The sequence below is a fragment of the Salmo trutta genome, chromosome 5 (assembly GCF_901001165.1).
Source record: "Salmo trutta chromosome 5, fSalTru1.1, whole genome shotgun sequence".
NCBI lineage: Eukaryota > Metazoa > Chordata > Actinopteri > Salmoniformes > Salmonidae > Salmo > Salmo trutta.
The window spans coordinates 65,242,034-65,257,095 of NC_042961.1; the positions used below are offsets into that span (position 1 = coordinate 65,242,034).

General features: G+C 40.6%; 1 protein-coding gene and 2 long non-coding RNA genes across 8 annotated transcripts in view; 2 read left to right on the forward strand and 1 right to left on the reverse strand.

The window, feature by feature from the left end:
* The window catches only part of LOC115194768 (Fc receptor-like protein 5), a 342,937-nt gene that overhangs the window by 287,952 nt on the left and 39,923 nt on the right, over positions 1 to 15,062 (reverse strand). The gene's annotated exons all lie outside the window — the stretch shown is intronic.
* LOC115194792 (uncharacterized) lies at positions 856 to 3,622 on the forward strand. The gene is made up of 2 exons (XR_003878485.1): positions 856 to 1,010; positions 3,583 to 3,622. It is a non-coding gene; the product is annotated as an uncharacterized LOC115194792 (long non-coding RNA).
* On the forward strand, positions 6,086 to 11,732 carry LOC115194805 (uncharacterized). Its single transcript, XR_003878501.1, has 2 exons — positions 6,086 to 6,127; positions 11,103 to 11,732. It is a non-coding gene; the product is annotated as an uncharacterized LOC115194805 (long non-coding RNA).

Sequence of the window (15,062 nt, forward strand, 5' to 3'; positions counted from 1 at the left end):
CCGACAAAGTGAATTTAGGATATATAAGTTATCCTGTCGGAGCGTATGTTCTGAATACATTACGATGTTACAGGTGTCCAGCTGATGGGCAGGTGTTAGCAGTGTGTAGGAGGGAGGGTCCAAGGTGTGAGAAATGTGCAGAAGGGCACGAGACAAAGGAATGTGTAGCATCGGGGAAAGTAGTGGTATGTGTTAATTGTAGGAGTGCCGATGGAGCTGGGGATCAGAAATGTCCCGTGCGAGAGAGGCAGGTTGAGGTTTCCAGGGTCATGGTAGCGCAGAAGTTGTCATATGCTGAGGCAGTGAAGAAAGTAGAGGAAGATGGGTCAAGGGGGAGGAGTGGTGAGAGTAGTAGAGATATACCAGTACAGAGGGATAGGACAAAATGTGAAATAAGTTTCATTAAGATTGGATTTTTAGCATTTATAGCAATGGTTATGAACTGTACAGCAGGGATGGATCTGAAGTCTCAGGAAATAGAGGTTGTGGTGGCAGCTGCAGAGAGGTATTTGGGTGTGTGGGAGACTTGACAATAGAAAGAGTAACAGGGTGTGTTAAGTGGTGATGTCCCATCCTTTCAGGGTGATGGCATGAGGAAGGAATAAATACATTTAATTAGTGGAGTAGGGGGGGTGTTAATTTTATTCTATATAATTTTGAAATTAGTGAGTATAGTGTTAGATTGTAGGGTATTTATTCAGTACATTTTTTCTCTTTTTCAAGTAAAGTATAAGGGAGTTGTACTCCAGGCTAGTAGTTGGCGGTAATGCAACAAATTGGATGCCAACCGCCGTTAAACCTCAGAAGAAGAAGCACATTGTTGGGAACGTCATTAGACGGAAAAGGAAATACGTCATTAATGGAAGAGGAAGGAAAGTGTGTTTGAAACTAAAAATCGCTAGTAACAACCAGCATCAAACGTAACATTGCTTGTCAAATGGATATCATTTCTCGTTATGGTTTGTAGTTATGCTGGCTTTGCTTCTGCTGTCTTTCTACAACATCCGAAGGTGGGTTGCTCACACCATCGCTTAGCTAGCTTCAGAAATCTCAGCTACCTAGCTAGCTAAGTTAGCTAGTAAACAAAATGTAAGCTGGCTAGCAAAGATACATCCTGAAGTGATATAACGTTGTTAGCAATACGATGTGAAGTTATATGGTGTTATTCTCAACTTGCTATCATCTTAGATCATCCAGATGCAGGTTTATGTAGCTAACATTAACTAGTTGGTCAACTGTGGTGCAGTGGTCTAAGGCACTTCATTTTCAGTGCGTCACTACAGACCCTGGTTCGATTCCAGACTGTATCACATCTGGCCGTGTTTAGGAGACCCATAGGGCGGCGCACAATTGGCCCAGCGTCGTCCGGGTTTGGCCCGTGTAGGCCGTCATTGTAAATAAGAATTTGTTCTTAACTGACTTGTCTACTTAAATAAAGGTTAAAAAAAAGACAATTTCCAGTGACACAGTAGCCAGCTAACTCTGCAGACCCTGTTCTACTTCAGTAGCCAGCTAGCTCTGCAGACCCTGTTCTGCTTCAGTAGCCAGCTAGCTCTGCAGACCCTGTTCTACTTCAGTAGCCAGCTAGCTCTGCAGACCCTGTTCTACTTCAGTAGCCAGCTAGCTCTGCAGACCCTATTCTACTTCAGTAGCCAGCTAGCTCTGCAGACCCTGTTCTACTTCAGTAGCCAGCTAGCTCTGCAGACCCTGTTCTACTTCAGTAGCCAGCTAGCTCTGCAGACCCTGTTCTACTTCAGTAGCCAGCTGGCTCTGCAGACCCTGTTCTACTTCAGTAGCCAGCTAGCTCTGCAGACCCTGTTCTACTTCAGTAGCCAGCTAGCTCTGCAGACCCTGTTCTACTTCTAGGAAACCTGCTGTTAATTGCATGTTGTTCAGTGATTCCGTTTTATTGATCAACGAACGTGAAATACAATGTATCAAGTGTATGAGTCTGTCCTCATTGCACGTCTGTTATTTGATGTCGCACCTCAAATGATGAGCTAGTGGACTGAGACCAGATGGGGGGGGGGGGGGTGTAATAGGTGGTGACATGACAATGTGTTATCAGAGGACTGAGACCAGATGGGGGGTGAAATAGGTGGTGACATGATGGTGTGTTATCAGAGGACTGAGACCAGATGGGGGGTGAAATAGGTGGTGACATGACAGTGTGTTATCAGAGGACTGAGACCAGATGGGGGGTGAAATAGGTGGTGACATGACAGTGTGTTATCAGAGGACTGAGACCAGATGGGGGGTGAAATAGGTGGTGACATGACAGTGTGTTATCAGAGGCCTGAGACCAGATGGGGGGGTGAAATAGGTGGTGACATGACAGTGTGTTATCAGAGGACTGAGACCAGATGGGGGGGGTGTAATAGGTGGTGACATGACAGTGTGTTATAAGTTTATCACTCACCACGTTTATTCTGAAAAATGTCTGTCTTCGTTCTGGTAGCCTCCACCATTCCTCGTTCGTTGGTTTAGTTATTATTTCCAGTGTTCCTGCATTCGCCAGGTGAACTCTGTTGCGCCTCAATTAGGGAATCGCTATGGTTGAAATGTAACTAATGACTGCCAGCCCCAGTATTTTATTAGCTAGGTGGCTTGGACACAATTGTTACAATGATACTGTATACACCAGCCTACTCGTACTACAGAAACATACATTGTATTTTGCCAAGTTTTCTCAGTGTTAATCCTGTTGCTCAAATATATCAGCTAACTTGTGTCTGTGTCGATGTTGTTTAGTTCAAGGTGCCTAGTTAAATAAAGATGAAATAAATTAGAACATATAAAATATATGCTTTGACCTATTCCAGGTAACCTAAAGATGCTTGATTCACTACAGCTGCTTTTGAACAACTTCCCAGGTGTTTATGCTTTACATTCCGACTTTTGAAATTCTGACTCTACATTCTGACTCTACATTCTGACCCTACATTCTGACTCTACATTCTGACTTTTGAAATTCTGACTCTACATTCTGACTCTACATTCTGACTCTACATTCCGACTCTACATTCCGACTTTTCAACGTCTGTTTATTGGACATATATATTAGTGTCTAATAAAACAGAGCAACGTGTGTAAAGCATCCCATCTGTTTTAAGGTTATAGTTTGTGTGATGTAGTTCCTCTTGATGTCCACTAGGTGTCAGCACAGCTTCAATAATGTCACACCAAGTTCACAATATGTTTTCATGTTGTGAATACTACATGTGTAGACCTTACAGTGAAATGCTGACTTACAAGCCCTTAACCAACAATTTCGTTTTAAGAAAAATCTGTGTTAAGTAAAAAATAAGAAATAAAAGTAACAAATAACTAAAGAGCAGCAGTAAAATAAAAATAGCGAGGCTCTATACATGGGGTACCGGTTAGTCGAGGTAATTGAGGTGTTCCTTTCAAGTCCAGTGGTGTAAATTACTTAATAAAAATGTATTTAAACTACTCCACTACATTCCGTTTATATATCTGGTTATTTTGTATCTGTACTTTTGCTCTTTCTGTTTCTTTACAACTTTACATTTTACTTCACTACATTTCTAAATAAAATAATGTATTTTTTACTCCATACAGTTTCCCTGGCACACAAAAGTACTTGTTTCATTTCGAATGCTAAGCCGGACAGGAAAATGGTCCAATTCACACACTGATCAAGAGAACATCCCTGGTCATCCCTACTGCCTCTGATCTGGAGGACTCACTAAACAGAGAACATCCCTGGTCATCCCTACTGCCTCTGATCTGGAGGACTCTAAACAGAGAACATCCCTGGTCATCCCTACTGCCTCTGATCTGGAGGACTCACTAAACAGAGAACATCCCTGGTCATGCCTACTGCCTCTGATCTGGAGGACTCACTAAACAGAGAACATCCCTGGTCATGCCTACTGCCTCTGATCTGGAGGACTCACTAAACAGAGAACATCCCTGGTCATCCCTACTGCCTCTGATCTGGAGGACTCTAAACAGAGAACATCCCTGGTCATCCCTACTGTCTCTGATCTGGAGGACTCACTAAACAGAGAGCATCCCTGGTCATCCCTACTGCCTCTGATCTGTAGGACTCACTAAACAGAGAACATCCCTGGTCATCTCTACTGCCTCTGATCTGGAGGACTCACTAAACACATGCTTCATTTGTAAATGATGTCTGATTGTTGGAGTGTTCCCCTGGTTATTTCTATAATAAAATAACAAGAGAATCGTGCTGTCTGGTTTGCTTAATATATGGAAGGTCAAATAATGTATGCTTATTATTGTACCTTTTTCCCTTCATTTGCCTACTACTGTCTATAAGCTGTCATAACATGTGGGTTTTTTCTTGGGGACCAGGTATCGGAACGCCTTTGAAGGGTCTACAAAGCCCCCAGGTAAAAGTTGGCTTTTGCAGACAAGGATTGTATTGTTACTCCACGACATAATATGTTATCACAACTCTATTAAAAGGACATTCTACACAGGGTGTCACTTCATTCCTTCTATTTGATGGGGACTCCTGGTTAGGAATGGGGAACGAGTGCTCTCTCTTGGGAAAAAAACATGTTTATACCTATGCAGTACCTTTAGCAATAATAATAATAAACCTCTACTTTAGTAAAGAAAACAATTATGACAGGTGTGTTGTAATAAAAATGAGTGGTGTCCACTGACTAAATGCAGTCTTTCTGGAAAACCCAGATATTCACAAAGTGTTTGATGAATGACACGTTGTTTCTTCATGCAAAATAGATTTGGCCTTTAAAATTCAATTAAGTTGCTTTATTTTCAGGGTTTAGTGAAGGTGGGTCATTTTTTACCCTTGGGACAATGGGAGTAAACAGACTGTTAAGACGACACCAGGGTTAAGTCAAGTATTTACAAGGTGTCTAGTCATTTCTGGTCGTTAATGTCTAATTGACCACACATTAGTGCAAGTTGAAGTGTTGTCAGTGCTACACAGGTGTCTGTAGTCTAGGTGCTCGTTATAAGTGCTTGAAATCATAGATTGCTGTGTTCCAGAGCATCAAGACTGTGATCGAAGGGTGAATTGTGACTGAATTACTGAGCTACAAATAATATTAAGTAGTTATTTATAAGTCAAGGTTACTCTAAATCACTCTCGACTCGCCTTAAAAGTCATCTGCAATGTGGAACCTCCAACAATTCATTGACACAGTTGTGACTGGTGAGGTTTATTTGTTATAGCATCACATTTTACACAAGACATGCCAAAATTCATATAAAGATCATTTTAACATACACACGCCATTGTCATGTCTCATTGTGCCTCCTCCAGACTCCTTCATAGCCGTCGGCCAGCTCTTTCACATCAACCATCTAATTGAGGTGAAGGGACGTGACCCTCCAATCTAAAATGTAAAACTTCACATTTCAAAAGTAGTGTAATGAAAACATTTCACCAAATTATATTTCAGTGTCATGTCCCTTAAATTACATTTCTGGAATTTGAAAATTCTGTGGTAAAGGAGGTTATTGGGGGGCCTTGAGGCACAAGAGAAATTGAAATAGGATTTTTATAATGCTGTAATGTTATAATGCTGTAATTCTGTAATGCTGTAATGTTGTAATGCTATAATGCTGTAATGTTATAATGTTATAATGCTGTAATGTTATAATGCTATAATGCTATAATGTTATAATGCTATAATGCTAAGTCCATTCCACTAGATGTCAGCGATCTTTATAAAGTTGTTTGAAGCGTCTATGATGAACAGAGAGCAAATTAGAATGCATTGAAGTTGACGTCCGTGGGATGTCGTCACTTCCATTATGGCCTGCACCTGCGCAATCATGAGACACGAGACATTTTTCAAAAACGTTAATCTAGACATAGGAGAGGTCGGGTTGAAACATTACTGATGTTTCACGTTAAAAATGGCTCTAAAGATTGATGCTAAACAACGTTTGACATGTTTGAACGAACTTAAATAGATTATTTTTGTAACTTTTTTAACTTTTCGCCGTGACTTCACACCCCCCCCGCGCTACTTTTTAGTAGCCACCGAAGCGCTAACAACATGGAACAACTTGGACATCAATTATGAACTTTGTCAAAAGAAACCAGGAATCCCAGGTCCACAACAAATGTGGAAGTGCCAATGGATGAAGATAATCAAAGGTAAGGGATTATTGACGATAGTATTATTGATATTACATGGTTACAAGATGATGCTAACCTATATAGCCTAGCCTATTGTTGTTAGCACAGCACCCGGTTTATTGCAACTTGTGATTTCCCAGTAAAGTTATTTTGAAATCTGGCAATACAGTAGCATTTACGAAATGTTAAACTGTAATTATTTGAATGACAATATTATAATTTACCAATGTTTTCGAATAGTAGGGGTCATCCATGCTATATGAAACGATAGGGTGGAGACCACCGTAGGGGTCATCCATGCTATATGAAATGATAGGGTGGTGACCACCGTAGGGGTCATCCATGCTATATGAAACGATAGGGTGATGACCACCGTAGGGGTCATCCATGCTATATGAAACGATAGGGTGGTGACCACCGTAGGGGTCATCCGGAATTTAGAATGATCAAAGGGTCAACCGTCCAATTCCTGATCTTTAGGCCCAGAATGGCACTAGTAACACATGCATGTGAAATACCCTGTAATTGACCAGATTGACTGATTGCGTTATCAGACAGACAAGCATGGATGCATTACCCTAATAATTTTTTTAAATATATAGAATTGTTGAAAGTGTGTTTTCTGCTGCGCTAGTAAGGATCATTAAGGACCGTTCTCCTATGATGTAGTCGACTCTATCAGAAAACATTTACTAACTTTTTGCTTTTATACAAAAAACATGCCATTTCTCCATTTTGGTGAAAAGTGGGCCATTAGCTAAACCACAACCTTCCTGTCCAAAGACCTTCATGAACTACTGAAACTATATCTGACAGTTTGGGGAGGAATTCATTCAAACGGGTGAAAATGAACCAGGTCTTTTCTGTGTATGTACCGGTCTTTAAGCATAAATGTAAATATATAAAATATACTAATAATGCATCCAGTCTCTGGTTATTGGTGATACTTCCCATTCTGCCTAATTGTGACCTTTGACCCCTTGCACATGGCCTTACATTTCCACATTCTGGATGACATCCTGCCAGACTTTGTTGGTATTTCACTGTTTGATCTAGCATGTGACTGTTTTTTCCCCAGCACTTGTCCCATGTTGGCTGGCCCACTATGCAGTTAAATGGAAAGGTTTTTCCCCAGCACTTGTCCCATGTTGGCTGGCCCACTATGCAGTTAAATGGAAAGGTTTCTCCCCAGCACTTGTCCCATGTTGGCTGTCCCACTATGCAGTTAAATGGAAAGGTTTTTCCCCAGCACTTGTCCCATGTTGTCTGGCCCACTATGCAGTTAAATGGAAAGGTTTTTTCCCCAGCACTTGTCCCATGTTGGCTGGCCCACTATGCAGTTAAATGACAATCAATGACAACTGAAATAGCAAAGATTATCTGTATATCGCTATATTTGTTCTTGTAGACGTACTTTGAATATGTTTAATATGTGGGTGAAGCATTTCATTTGTAGTCTTTCTTAATTTGTCGTTTTGAGTGGCCTGTAAATATTTGTACATAATTTCGTCGGATGTCTGTGTAACTAATAACTAATGATCATGATTTCAATTCAGTTTAATGACATCACTCACTTCTCCTGAAGGACGCACATAATACTATTCACTATTCACCATAAATGTAAAAGCATTAGATTGGCTATGCAATAGTATATATGTTATATAGTATATATGTTATATATTAGTGTGTGTGTGTGTATATATATATATATATATATGCATGGCCTAAAATGAGTTTGTTATATATTAGTATATATATATATATGCATTAGTATATATGTTATATAATATATATGTTATATAGTATATATGTTATATATTAGTGCTAAGGCCTAAAATGAGTTTGCACCATATGTCCTCTACATGCTGAGAATTGAATGGGTGACTTCACTTTGGGAGAACTCAGATGTTTGGTACTAATTACTCCCTCAATGAAGCTGCTTAGACAGGAATGGGCCGTTCAAACCAAGGGCTCCACTACATGGGTTTAACCCTTCTAGTTATTTATAATCAGAGACTTTTAGGGAGGAAGAAAGGAGGGATATAAGTAAAGAGCCTCTATTGTCGGCCCGACAACCCAATCCTGTTATTTGCATATAACAGACTTTTGGCCTCTGACCTGTATACTATCAGATATTTCATCCAGTGGAAACCCTTGAGCCTCTGACCTGTATACTGTCATATCTGACCTGTATACTGTCATATCTGACCTCTGACCTGTATACTGTCATATCTGACCTCTGACCTGTATACTGTCTGATATCTGACCTCTGACCTGTATACTGTCTGATATCTGGTCCAGTGGAAACACTTGAGCCTCTCTGTCATCCGCGTCAGCAATAACTCATCACTCCTACTCGATTATCTTGGCAAAGAAATGCTCACTAAAAGGGATGTAAACAAATTTGTGCACAACATTTGAGAGAAATCAGCTTTTTATGCGTCTGGAACAATTCTGGGATCTTTTATGAAACATGGGACCAACACTTTGTTGCGTTTTTTAATATTTTTGTTTAGTTACACTAATAACATGGACGTATAAATCAAAAGGTACCAATTCTCTCAACCAGCTTCATGAGGTAGTCACTTGGAAAATATATTTTGATTTGTTTAACATTATTTTTGGTTACTACTATACAGTATGTGTTATTTCATAGTGTTGATGTCTTTACTATTATTCTGTAGAAAATAGCATAAATTAAGAAAACCCTTCATGGTTTAGATGGTAAATATTTATGTTCCCTTAGAGGTTCATCACGTCAGCAAAAGGGAATATGTTCCGTCTATGTTTATTTACATTAGTGCAAATTGTCCACTGAAATTGGTGTAATTTCTCACCCCTTTTGGCTGTATGAAAGTTAATTTCCCCTCAGGGGGACACATTTGTTCTTTGTTATTATGAAGGTAATTTGTGTAGAATGTTCTTTCCCCACTCATTCACCCCATCTCTTTACATTGCTGATTTATATGCAGTGGCCCAGACTTCAAACACAATGAAAGTCATGGGGGGAAATGAGGCTGAACGCTACGCACACACACACACACACACACACACACACACACACACACACATCTACAGGAAGAGAGAGGGAAAGAGTGTCTGTGTGTTTACACGTGCACTTGTTTTATGTCTGTGCCTTTTCATGTGTGTACACGTGTTAGACTTCCTGTTTGTCCTCGTTCAATGCTGTTGTTTCCCCTTCTAGCAGATACTGTGTGAACTCATTTATATACTATTGGTATATAAATGAGGGACTTTTGGTATATAAATTAGAGTAGTGTTTAACCAAAATGTGATACAGCACTGTGTGTAATTGCAAACTGTATGGAGAAACAGTCATGTAGAAAACGCTACAGAAACAAACAACTATTTAATAATTGGGATGCACTGCCACCTGGTGGTTTCAAAGAGAACACTAGTGTTTTCCCCCAGACATCCCTGTCTGATGCTAGAGGTGCACTGCCACCTGGTGGTTTCAAAGAGAACACTAGTGTTTTCCCCCAGACATCTCTGTCTGATGCTAGAGGTGCACTGCCACCTGGTGGTTTCAAAGAGAACACTAGTGTTTTCCCCCAGACATCTCTGTCTGATGCTAGAGGTGATACTATCCTACGTTATATTATCTCTACCAGCTCATTAAATAACTCTGTAAATTGCAGTTGACCAACAAGGCTGTAATTAAGTATATACTCGTTTAATGGCTCTCAATAATATAGTCATCCTCAACCACAGGCACACTCTCATACATGCATAGAACAGCTCAAGCAAACCTATAAACACATACCGTATGTACAATCATGCTGCATACACACATACACAATGGGAGTCCTGCAGTAGACAGTTAGCCGATACAGATGGGGGCTGGAACGAGTTGCAACAAACACTCAAAACAGGACAGTTTTATCTCTGTCTCTTCATTCAAAAGACTCAATCATGGACACTCTTACTGACAGTTGTGGCTGCTTTGCGTGATGTATTGTTGTCTCTACCTTCTTGCCCTTTTTGCTGTTGTCTTACATATAGTAAATAACATTTAAAAGACAACACTGACAGGACTCTACACACTGACAGGACTCTACACACTGACAGGACTCTACACACTGACAGGACTCTACACACTGACAGGACTCTACACACTGACAGGACTCTACACACTGACAGGACTCTACACACTGACAGGACTCTACACACTGACAGGACTCTACACACTGACAGGACTCTACACACTGACACTGGGGATAATGGGGAAGAGGGGCAATTCTGTTACGTAATTCCCATTTCTGATTCCCTTGAGTTAACTACAGGATTGTTTTTTTCTGTGTGGTTTAAACTGTTAAGATATCAGACTGATCTGATATGGTAGTAGGTGCCAGGTGCACTGGTTTGAGTGTGTCAAGAACTGCAATGCTGCTGGGTTTTTCACGCTCAACAGTTTCCTGTGTGTATCAAGAATGAGGGCAAAGCTGGATGCAACTCAATATTAGGACGGTGTTCTTAATGTTTTGTTCACTCGGTGTGCATAATATAAACAACACGTTATTTATTATACAATAATACAATGAGTGTGTTTTCACACGAGGCTGCTGACAGTAATCACCCTTAACCTCCGTGGCCGTGCTCATTGTTAAATCAGGCACATGATGCGTCTCTTTTTGTGTGCCCTCTCTATGCCTCCCTTATAATAGCTGTCTTACTGTGTGTAACAGGTGCCAATGTTTGTCTATGGTGACTGCATGGCTGTGTGCTCGATTTGATACTCAAATCAACGTTTATTTGTCACGTGCGCTGAATACAACCGGTGTAAAAGTGCACATCTGTCATTGTCACCCTAATGTACCATGATATTTGAGTAGCGATCATTTTTGGTCCATGTTAATAACCGTGTGTGTGCGTGTGTGCGTGTGTGCGTGTGTGCGTGTGTGCGTGTGTGTGTGTGTGTGTGTGTGTGTGTGTGTGTGTGTGTGTGTGTGTGTGTGTGTGTTACGCTCCTCAGGAACACCGAGTAGGGAGAGTTTGTACCATCAGTTCGACACATGAAATGGCTGAAAAAGTGGAAGACTTGACCAACCCGGGGCTCAGAGCAGCTGAAACAAGTGAAGTGCACCAACTCCCAACAGCACCAGAGACAGAATAAACTAGGAATGTAAAGCTTTATCATTGTTTATTTGTTGTTGTTGAGAGAAATGTTTGGCGATTGACTAGGAATGCCTTGGAGATGGACCAGTCGATGGATCGTTTGGTGACCACTGACCTAAAGTCTCTTCTCTCTCCGGGCTGATTTCAACAAAGTACTGAGTAAAGGGTCTGAATACTTATGTAAATGTGATATTTACATTTTTTTTATTTACCTTTCTAAAAAAAAGTTTTTTTCTTTGTCATTAAGGGATATTGTGTGAACTTGATATTATTAGTTATGAACAGCTCAGTAAACACACTATGTGTGACTCTAGTTGAAGTTTAGTCAAATGTACTTGGTATGTGTACTGTATGTAGTAGTGCTATTATGTAGTAGAATGTAGTTAGTATATGTAATAGTGCTATTATGTAGCTGTTGTAGTAGATTGTAGTTGCATAAGATACATTCAGTTGAGTAATGTTGCATGATAAACTATGCTAACCTGCAGACAGTGTTCTTGGTATTTAATAGTCTCTGTCAAAGTGGTTAATTCACTCTATGGGGGGGAACTAAAACATATTGAAGCATTACATAACTGTATATCTTCCGTATTTGTTTCAACATATGTCCCCTGCTAGGGACACTGAGTTTACTACATGATAGTTAATCCAGAGATTCTTACCTTTGCCTCGATTCGTCAGTCTCGTCCAGATCATCATGGTATTTGTAGTTCTTTATGATAGCCACATTAGCAGCTAATTAGCGTTTTAACTTACGGCATGGTAAATACAGGCAAATATATTGACAAAAGTCACCTTGTCTGAAAGAGATTTACACGGTTGTCAAAACGCCACGTCAAGATTCAGCCTACATGCAACACAGCCCTTATTTTAAGTGTTTCTAAAATCCCCTATGGGGGAAAAATTAATGGTGGAAAAACTATTGGAACCATTTCCCTGTTTGACCGCTAGGTTTTATGGGTATTATGACTCATAATGTGGTACTCTATTCTGTGCAGGGTAACCAACCACAGCGGAGTCTTGATAATCCAAAAGAGCATGTTTTTCTTCTTTCAGAGCCTGATACAGAGGCTGCCTCCCATACAGCTGTCCGCCCCACTAGATAGATGGCACCAACAGTAGTGACTTACACAGTCCAACACACACACACACACACACTAAAAATAACAACATTCTGGCATTGATACCAACTGACACAGGCACTGTGATTACATACAGAATTAGTTAATTGAGGTTTTCAAAGTGTACATTGAATACACCATTTTTAGATTCCAGTCTTATGGTTGAATCTGTGTTTGAAATGCACTGCTCGACTGAGGGACCTTACAGATAATTGTATGTGTGGGGTACAGAGATGAGGTAGTCAATCGAAAACCATGTTAAACACTATTATTGCACAGAGAAAAAATTTGTTGATGCAAATTAATTCAGGCTATAACGCAACATAATGTGGAAAAAGTCAAGGAGTGTAACCTCAGGAGCTGGATACCGTAACAGAGATGCATTCAATAGTCCTCTGGATACCGTAACAGAGATGCATTCAATAGTCGGTCCTCTGGATACCGTAACAGAGATGCATTCAATAGTCAGTCCTCTGGATACCGTAACAGAGATGCATTCAATAGTCAGTCCTCTGGATACCGTAACAGAGATGCATTCAATAGTCAGTCCTCTGGATACTGTAACAGAGAGATAGTCAGTCCTCTGGATACTGTAGCAGAGATCCATTCAATAGCCCTCTGGATACTGTAACAGAGAGATAGTCAGCCCTCTGGATACTGTAACAGAGAGATAGTCAGTCCTCTGGATACTGTAACTGTCACGTCCTGGCCAGTATAAGGGTTAATTGTCATTTTAGTTTGGTCAGGACGTGGCAGAGGGTATTTGTTTTATGTGGTTCAGGGTGGTGTGTTAGTTAGGAGGGCGTTTGATTTATTATTTCCGGGTTTTGAGTTGTGGTCTATGTTGATGTATTTCTATGTGTAGTCTGGTTGATTAATTTCTATGTTGAGTTAATTGGGGTGGACTTCCAATTGAAGGCAGCTGTGTGGTGTTGCCTTTGATTGGAAGTCCTATATTAGTTGGGTGTGTTTGTCTGTGTATTTGTGGGAGATTGTTCTGTGTTTAGCCTTGTGCCTTGCCAGACTGTCTGTTGATCGTTCTGTCTCTTGTTTGTTATTTTTGTACGTTCATTTTGAGTTAATAAATGTTCAAGATGAACAAACACAGTCCTGCTGCATTTTGGTCCTCCTTAACCGACGACAACCGTGACAGTAACAGAGATCCATTCAATAGTCCTCTGGATACTGTAACAGAGATATAGTCAGTCCTCTGGATACTGTAACAGAGAGATAGTCAGTCCTCTGGATACTGTAACAGAGAGATAGTCAGCCCTCTAGATACTGTAACAGAGATCCATTCAATAGTTAGTATGACCAAATGTGGTACTGCTGTGTAGATGAGTCAGTGATAGTCTCTCTGTTCGGTACCCAGTTCAGTCTTTCTGTTCTGTATCTATGGACGCGACCGAGTCGTTCATTCTAAATGTTCCATTGCCAAACTGGTACCCTATTAATAGGTTATACACTGGGTCACTAATGGTCCTGGTCTAGAATAGTACATTATATACTGTGTTATAATACACAGCACACAGACTGTAATGGAGACGCACGGCGTTAGGCAGCAGCTGCTGCAGTTTAATATACATGAACACGTAATGATATTTGAGTCTGGTCTTTTCTGCACTCCACAACGTGGAGCCTCTCTCTGAAGTGGTGGGTTCTGGGCTCGTACACTTTCTTCATCACCCAGTGCTTCGACCAGAACGTTTGTTTTTAAGTTTTCTTAATAAATATTGAGTTGGTGGGAGAGGGCAGGGTGCAGAGGATCGGGGGGGGGGGGGGGGTGTAGAGGTGGGAACAGGGACACCGGTTTGTGTCAAGAACTGCAACGCTGCTGGGTTTTTCACACACAACAGTTTCCTGTGTGTATCAAGAATGGTCCACCACCCAAAGGACATCCAGCCAACTGGACACAACTGTGGGAAGGATTGTAGTCAACATGGACCAGCATCCCTGTGGAACGCTTTCAACACCTTGTAGAGTCCATGACCCGACAAGTTGAGGCTGTTCCGAGGACAAGAGGGGGTGCAACTCAGAGAGACTGGCATGAATAGTATTTAGATCAGCCCTCTGATTACAATAAATAATGGTTGTATTGGTCAGTATTGTACTGAAGAGGGTTCAGTAATGGTTGTATTGTACTGAAGAGGGTTGAATAATGGTTGTATTGGTCAGTATTGTACTGAAGAGGGTTGAATAATGGTTGTATTGGTCCGTATTGTACTGAAGAGGCTAAAATAATGGTTGTATTGGTCCGTATTGTACTGAAGAGGGTTGAATAATGGTTGTATTGTACTGAAGAGGGTTGAATAATGGTTGTATTGGTCCGTATTGTACTGAAGAGGTTTGAATAATCGTTCTATTGTACTGAAGAGGGTTGAATAATGGTTGTATTGGTCAGTATTGTACTGAAGAGGGTTGAATAATGGTTGTATTGGTCCGTATTGTACTGAAGAGGATGAAATAATGGTTGTATTGGTCCGTATTGTACTGAAGAGGGTTGAATAATGGTTGTATTGGTCCGTATTGTACTGAAGAGGGTTAAATCATGTTGAGTTACTGCAAGTCAAAGTACACTTCTAATGTGCAGTTAGCAAACTACTTGTTCTTTTTTTTACTGACTCGAGAGTCGTGATTCTTCTTTTTTCTGAGTGACTCGTTCCTTTTTAGTCGTTTGTTTGACCTGCTATTGCTGG